Source organism: Sarcophilus harrisii, chromosome 2 (assembly GCF_902635505.1).
Source record: "Sarcophilus harrisii chromosome 2, mSarHar1.11, whole genome shotgun sequence".
NCBI lineage: Eukaryota > Metazoa > Chordata > Mammalia > Dasyuromorphia > Dasyuridae > Sarcophilus > Sarcophilus harrisii.
In genome coordinates this window covers 225,936,328-225,944,921 of record NC_045427.1, presented here as the reverse complement: position 1 = coordinate 225,944,921, position 8,594 = coordinate 225,936,328, and the positions used below count along the sequence as shown (strand labels likewise).

General features: G+C 38.0%; 1 pseudogene; it reads right to left on the bottom strand.

Moving 5' to 3' along the window:
- Nucleotides 1-6,665, bottom strand: part of LOC111718585 — a 22,907-nt pseudogene extending 16,242 nt beyond the window's left edge.
- Between the last annotated feature and the right edge of the window lie 1,929 nt (nucleotides 6,666-8,594).

Genomic DNA, 8,594 nt, shown 5'->3' with positions numbered 1-8,594 from the left:
GATTTTTAAGCTTTTTTTCTAAAAACTCAAGATATACAAATGAATTAGGAGAAAGATACAGAGAAACTTCTTCTCCTGATATTTGTGTGATAGAGGAGTTAGTCAATCTTTTAGAATTTACTCTCTTTACAATGTGTTCAGATTTTACCCCAGTGATTTGTTGAAGACAACACATTTTTAAGGGGAGGTTCACTGAGTAGAAAGAATGTAATAGAGAACAGGCCAGTAAGAGTTCAATGTTTAAATCCAGTCTCTGTATAACCCACCAGAAGGGGATCCAAGCATGGTGTATGCCATGGGCCCTCATTGGCAAGTGCCTGTCATTACACTTGCATAAAAATAGAAATGAAAAATATGACAGTCAGTTAACAATAACAATCATAAAACTTTATTGTGTGGCAGTCACTGATCTGTTCTTAGAATTTCCAACTCTTCAATTTTCACTAGCTCTTATGCTTGGTTTTAATTTTATGAACACCATCCTTCGCCCAGGATAAGCTCATCACTAGAAATCTCATTGTCATGGAGACTGTTTTAGTTATGGTACTCAACACCTCCTCAGTAGCCTCAGCAGCCTTTCCCCTATACATGAAAGATGAAATAAATGATGTCTCCCAAAGCCTCCCATAATAGAGAAATCAGAATTTCCAACTCTTCATTTCTCACTTACTGATCTCCTTCGTTTCACCCATTGTTATCATGCTCCCACAAGAGGTATCCTCTGGTGCCTTACCATCTTCACCTTTCTTTTATATAGTGTTTCTCCTATTAGATTGTAAGTTCCTTGAAGGTGGTCCTAGGAAGATATGACTTTAGACACTGATGATCTACAGGAGCAAGTTGACCACTGAAATGACACCCAAGATTTATTATGTCTATGAACAGGGGTCAGTTTCAGCCAATTAATATGTAAGAATTTAATGTAAGTTATCCCTCCTCTGAATGTGTCTAAAATATCCAGATAATTGTAGCCAATCAGACCAGAGAATTGTGTCAAATCTGAAGTCCTTAGAGAAATGAACTATGGAAATGACTATCAGACTTGTAGTCTGATACTGCACTTCAGTAGAGCTGGAAGTGACTTCAGAGCCCAGAATGTCCAACAAGAAGTAATCTTAGAACATAAAATGTCAAAGCTGTAGTGATCTTAGAACATCCTCCCCTCTTATTTCTTCTGAGAGCTCTCCTATCCCTGACTCTAACTTTCATTATCTCCTTCTCTTCTATCATCTTCCTTACTTCCTGCAAATATGTCCCATCCTTTGCTTTGCTTCCATCCTTAAAATATTCTCATCCAACTTTAACATTTCCTCAAACTAGGTCCCAATATCTCTCCTCCTCCCTTTCAGAGCAAAACTCCTAGAAAGAGTAACCTATATTCTGTGTCTCTGCCTTCATTTCCTCTCCACCCACTCATTTCCCTTGCAATCTGACTTCTGACCCCAACACTTGACTGAAACTTCTCCCTGAAACTTTGCTCAGGCTTTCTCACTGTTAAAACTGATGACTTTTTCTCAGATGTTATTTTCAAATAACCCTCTGTAGCTTTTTACATTGACTCCCTCTTCTCTTTCTGAATACTTTTCTCTCTTAGCTTTCCTGGACATTGCTGTCTATTAGTTTTCTTCCCACTTAACACTCCTCAGACTCATTTGGTGATTTACCCATCTTCCTTCTCTTAAAAGTGGGTTTTGGCCCAAAGCTTTATCTTGGGCTCACTTCTCTCTCTCTCTTTCTTTCTCTCTCTCTCTCTCTCTCTCTCTCTCTTGCTTTCTTTCTTAGTAATCTCATCTTCCATGGGATCAGTTTGTATCTAGATGTAAATAATTTCTAATTTTTATATCTTTCCTAAGTTCAGCCCCACATCTTCATCTGGATATCCCATCAATGTTTCAGATTCAAAGTAGCTTAAATGAAACATTTCTTCTCACTACCCAAATGCATCTCCACTGCAAACATCTCTATTTCTTATGAGGATACCACCTCCCAGTCAACTAGATTTATAACCTAGCACTTTCCTCTTCCATCACACTTGATATCCAATCCTTGTTGCTTCTACCACCATAGTGTCTTTCATATCTGTCCCCTTTTCTTCATTTACAGAGCAACTACCCTACTTCTTCTGGACAAATTACTATGATAGCATCCTAATTGAGTCCCTTTATTCAGATCTTTCCTCTCTCCACCCATCTTCCACATAGATACCAAAATAATATTCCTATGTCTTGATTTTAACCATGTAATCCTCATGTACTAAAACCTTCAAAGTCTCCCCCATGCCTCTAGGATAAAATAAAAACTCTTTGGTCTGCCATTTAAAGTCCTACCTCCAAAAGGAGGTCCCTTTCCAACCTTATTTTATATTATTTCCTTTAGCATACCACACATCCAAATCAATCTAGAATAGATGTTTCCTGATCTCAATATTCCAATTCCTGACTCAGTCCACAAGTATTTTTTCCTTTTTAAAAATTTTTCATTTAATTATTTATTTATAATTTTTTTAATTAAAGCTTTTTATTTTATATATAGACATGGATAATTTTCAACATTAATCCTTACAAAATCTTGTGTTCTAATTTTCCTTTCCTTCCCCCCACCCCAATGTGTGAAACATGTGCAATTCTTCTATACATATTTCTTGTGTGCAGCACAAGAAAAATCAGATCAAAGGGGAAAAAATGAAAAAGAAAACAAAATGCAAGTAAAAATACTATGTTGTCATCCACATTCAGTTTCCACTATCCTCTCTCTGGGTACATATGGTTTCTTCATCAGAAGACTATTGGAACTAGCCTGAATCATCTCGTTGACAAGAGCCATGTCCATCAGAATTGATCATTGATTCATTGTGGGTTTTTTTTGTTTTGTTTTGTTTTTTGGTTTTTTTTTTTAATAAATTAACATATTTTGCTTATTAAGATAAATTGACTTTGATATAAAATAGCTTTCTATTTTTATGGAAATTGACCAATGCTTCTTAACTTGTTGAATAGAGTCTGCAAGCATTTTAAAATAGATTTTTTTAATATAGCTTTTTATTTACAAGTTATCTGCATGGGTAATTTTATAGCATTGACAATTGCTAAACCTTTTGTTCCAATTTTTCCCCTCCTTCCGCCTATCCCCTCCCCCAGATGGCAGCTTGACCAATAGATGTTAAATATGTTAAAGTATAAATTAAATACAATATAAGTATACATGTCCAAACAGTTATTTTGCTGTACAAAAAGAATCAGGCTCTGAAAGAGTGTATAATTAGCCTGTGAAGGAAATCAAAAATGCAGGCGGACAAAAATAGAGGGACTGGAAATTCTATGTAGTGGTTCATTGTCATCTCCCAGAGTTCTTTCCCTGGGTGTAGCTGGTTCAATTCATTACTGCTGTATTGGAACTGATTTGGTTCATCTCATTGTGAAGAACCCGCATCAAATGATCACATATATATTGTTTTAAGATAAATATCCTCCTATTTATTTCCTTAATCAGTTCATGTAATTCTCAGGGCCTAAATCATCCTGTTTATTGTTTCTTACAGAACAATAATATTCCATAATATTCATATACCACAATTTGCTCAGCCATTCTCTAATTGATGGGCATCTACTCAGTTTCCAGTTTCTGGCCACTACAAAAAGGGCTGCCACAAACATTCTTGCACATACAGGTCTTTTTCCCTTCTTTAAAAACTCTTTGGGATTAAAGTAGAAACCGTGGATCAAAAGGGTAAACCCAATTTGATTTTTGGTATAGTTCCAAACTGCTCTCCAGAATGGCTGGATTATTCACAATTCCACCAACAATGTATCAGTGTCCCTGTTTTCCCGCATCCCCTCCAACATTCCACATTATCTTTCCCTGTCATTCTAGCCAGTCTGACAGGTGTGTAGTGGTATCTTGGAGTTGTCTTAATTTGCATTTCTCTGATATAATCTTCTTGTTGTCATGTATAATGATTTCCTGGTTCTGCTCATTTCACTTAGCATCAGTTCATGTAAGTCTTTCCAGGCCTCTCTGAAATCTTCCTGTTGATCATTTCTTATAGAACATTAATATTCCATAACATTCAGATATTATAACTTATTCAGCCATTCTCCAATTGATGGGCATCCGCTCAGTTTCCAGTTTCTTGCCACTACAAAAAGGGTTGCCACAAACATTTTTGCACATGTGGGTCCCTTTCCCTCCTTTAAGATCTCTTTGGGATATAAACCTTGTAGTAACACTGCTGGATCAAAGGGTATGCACAGTTTGATAGCCCTTTGGACATAGTTCCAAATTGCTCTCCAGAATGGCTGGATCATTTCACACCTCCACCAACAATGTATCAGTGTCCCAGTTTTCCCACATCTCCTCCAACATTCATCATTATCTTTTCCTGTCATCTTAGCCATTTTGAAAGGTGTGTAGTGGTATCTCAGAGTGGTCTTAATTTGTATTTCTCCAATCGATAGTGATTTAGAGTACCTTTTTATATGACTAGAAATGGTTTTAATTTCTTCATCTGAAAATTGCCTGTTCATATCCTTTGAACATTTATCAATTAGAGAATGGCTTGAATTCTTATAAATGTGAGTTCATTGTCTATATGTTTTAGAAATGAGGCCTTTATCATAACCTTTGAATGTAAAAATGTTTTCCCAGTTGATTGCTTCCTTTCTAATCATGTCTGCATTGGTTTTGTTTGTACAAAAACTTTTTAACTTAATATAATCAAAATTATCCATTTTGCATTCATCAATGTACTCAGGTTCTTCTTTGGCCACAAATTCCTTCCTTCTCCACAGATCTGAGAAGTAAACTATTCTTTATTCTTCTAATTTGCTTATAACATCACTCTTTATGTCTAAATCATGAATCTATTTTGATCTTATTTTGGTGTAGGGTGTCAGGTGTGGATCAATGCCTAGTTTTTGCCATACTAATTTCCAATTTTCCCAGAAATTTTTGTCAAATAGTGAGTTCTTATCCCAAAAGATAGGGTCTTTGGATTTGTCAAACCCTAGATTAATATAGTCATTGACTATTTTATTTTGTAAACCTAACCTATCGCACTGAATAACTACTCTGTTTCTTAATCAGTACCAAATGATTTTGATAACCACTGCTTTATAATATAATTTTAGGTCTGGTACAGCTAGGCCATGTTCATTTGCATTTTAAAAAATTAATTCCCTTGAAATTCTTGATGTTTTGTTCTTTCAGATAAATTTTATTATTTTTTTTTTCTAGCTCTGTGAAGTCATTTCTTGGGAGTTTGGTATGGCACTGAATAAGCAGATTAATTTATGTAGTATTGTCATTTTTTTATTATATTAGCTCGGCCTACTCATGAGCACTTGATATTTTTCCAAGAGATTAGATCTGTCAGTCTACAACTATTTATTAAGATCTTATTACATGCTCAATGTAAGGGATATGAATGAAGACTGAGGGAAACAAGTGGGAAGACTTCCTAGAAAAAGTACTCAAACAGAGGTTTGAAAAAAACAAAGGACTAAAAAAAAATTTATAGTAAATATTCAGGGGAACAGAGATGAAGAAAGGTTACAATCTATGCATGGGGGACAATTTGTATCAATGTGTTAGCAAAAAATAACCAACTCTTTCCATGTTTTGCTCATGGCATTGCACTTCTGGCTCCCTGTTAATGTTTTCTCCTCAATTTACTCTGTATTTGCTCATTTATTCGAAATATATGCTGTGTCTTTCGATTAGAATGTGATCCCCTTCAGAACAGGGACTGATCTGCTCTTATCTTTGCATGCCCAGGAAGGTTAGCTCACTACCTTTCACAAAGTAGGCACTTCCTAAATTCTTGTTGTGTCAATTTAGAACCAAAAAGGATCATAGAACATAGATTGTCAGAGCTGGAAGTATCCTTAGAGCAAAACACCTATGAACTGAGGGCTGAAAAGGTCCTAAAATGTAGAAAGCATGGAATATTAAACCTGGAAGGGACAATTGAGATAATATAATTTAGGACTTCTCTTTTGTAGTAGGGTTTCTTTGAGAGTCTATGGAATCCTTTTTTAGAATATTATATTCTAATAGAATATTTAGAATATTAAGCATTTGGCTTAAAATAAAATACAAAGTATTCCAAGAGAAACTAATTATACAGAAGTTGATTCTAAAAAATTAAAAAAATATATATGTGATCAGACTCCAGATGTAAGAACTGCTAATCTAGTCCAACCTTTTAATGTTACAAAAGGGGAAAATCAGGCCCAAAGAGGAGATGTGAATTGCTTTGACCACTAATATTCTACAGGTGATAATTCAATCTTTTCTCAAGTCCAGCGCTTCTTTGGGACTAAAGAAAACTTTAGCTCCACTCTCTTTTGTAGCAGGTAACCTCCTTTAAACCAACAGGATGTTAGATGGAATCACAGACAGAAACAGTCATTGCACTCAAGGACCCAGAGTGTAGGTGTCCCGAGGTCTGTGTGGCAGCCCGCATTTGCTGCGTTGAATCTCACCTCTGAGGGGGCCCCGGGCGGGATCTGTGCTTTGAGATCCTTTTTGGCAGGACCTTCATGCGCTGTCTTCTCACACGGGAGGGCTGCTCCTCCCCTTTCTCCAAGGGGTCTCTGTACAGGCAGATCGGGTTGCCCGGGGCCTTGGCAAGCAGAAGGTTTGCGTGGGTGCCCAGCACTGGACATGCTACCTGGGCTTGTAACAGACAGAGGAAGCCAACGCCAGATGGAGCGTCAGATCAGGCGTTTGTTTTTCTTGCAATTAAGGGAGGGGGAGAAAATGTTGCTTGTAATTAAACAAGGAAAATGTTACATAAACCACCCCCCACAACAGCTGCGCTAATCCCTGGAGGGGACAGCAGAGCAGTGGGTTAAACACTGGCAAGACTGGGAAATATTTGATGTCTTTCAGCATGGAGTATCCAGTGTTGAAGGAGGGGTTGGGCCACTTACATGGTTGCTGCTGCCGCTCCTACCGCTGCCGCTGCCATCTGGGGTACCCCTCAACCCCTAGCCGAGTGGGAATCTGGGGGCTTGTAGCCAGGAAACCTCTAAGTGCTGAATCCTTATAGAATCCCACAACTCCGTGGAACCTTAAAACCTAGAACTCGAAACATCAGAGCTGGAAAAATCCTTCCATGTGTCCAATCTGTTACCAAATCCTGCCTTTTCTCCCTTTGCAGCATCTGCCCAGATGTGTCCCCTTTTCTCTACTGAAACAACCCCTACCCTATCCTTCCCTGTCCTCCTCCCCAAAATACACATCCTCCCACGAACTATTGAGACTTTGTTTATCTCCCTGCTCAACCCTCCTCCCCCGGAGCCCACCCTTCACTCAGCTGCAGAAGTGATTTTTTTTTTTAAAGGACGGCTCTGACCGTGTTAACCTCCCTTACTAAGCAAACTACAGTGGCTCACTATTACCTCCAAGATCAAATATATAATCTTTATCTTCACTTTTAAAGCTCTTCACCACCGGGCTCCTTCCTAGCTTCCATTTTACTCCCCTGGATATAGTATCATTCACAAGGATACCGGTCTTCTTCTTGTTCCTCAAACACAACACAACATCTCCAAACTTGTAAGTTTTCCCCAGCTGTCCCCCACCTCTTGGATGCTCTCACTCCTCACCTCTACCCCCTTATCTTCTCTGGCATCCTTCAAGACTCAGCACAAACCCCATCTTCTTCAGGCCTTTCAGGATCTCTCTCCTTCTCTCCCAACCAATGCCTCTGAGATTACCTTCTATTTACATGGTCTATATCTTGGATGTACAATTTTTTTTGGCACACTCTCTTTCCAATTGAATGTGGCCCACATGAATCCAGGGATTATGTTTTTTCTCTTCTTTGTGTCTCTAGGTCTTAGCACAGTGCCTGTCTGCTTAATAAATGTTTATTGCCTAACTTAATTAACACAGAACCTAAAATTTCAAAGCTGGAAAGAACTTTCACACAGAATTTTCAACAATTCATCACCCAGACTATCTTGACATCTGCCCTTCTGTGAGTGTGCCTACCTATCCCCACACCCCCTCACCCTGCTCTGAGGCACAATAAGCAAATCAATCGATTCCTCCATAGATCACTGTGACTCTTCCAAACAAAACTAATTTCTCCAGACACAACTCCTCTATTTCCTTTTTGTTTTGTCTTTTCCTATTAAAATAGACACTCTGATATGAGAATAATCTCACTTTTGTTTGTTTATTTCCATAATTCCTAGGATACTCAAATAGCTTAACAAATTTGTTTTCATTCATTCATTCACCACAGAATATTAGCTCTTCAAAGGATCTTAGAACACAGAGAATGTCAGGACTAAAAAGAATGAGAAGATAGTGTTGGCCAGAAGGGACTTTTGAACTCTGCATGTCAGAGTTAGAAGGAACCTTAACGTGTAATAGGCTCGAACTTGGTGAACCCTGAAGACTATCCGATCCAATCTCTCTCTGATTTTTATGGAGAGCCAATGAATATTATGTTATGGAAAAGGATGATGGACTTGGGGTCAGAAGGTCCATGCATGGTGAGAAAGACCTAAGTTAGGGTCTTAGTTCTGATATTTTGTCTCTTAAGACACCAATTTCACCCTGCCCTGCCTCAATTGCTAAAG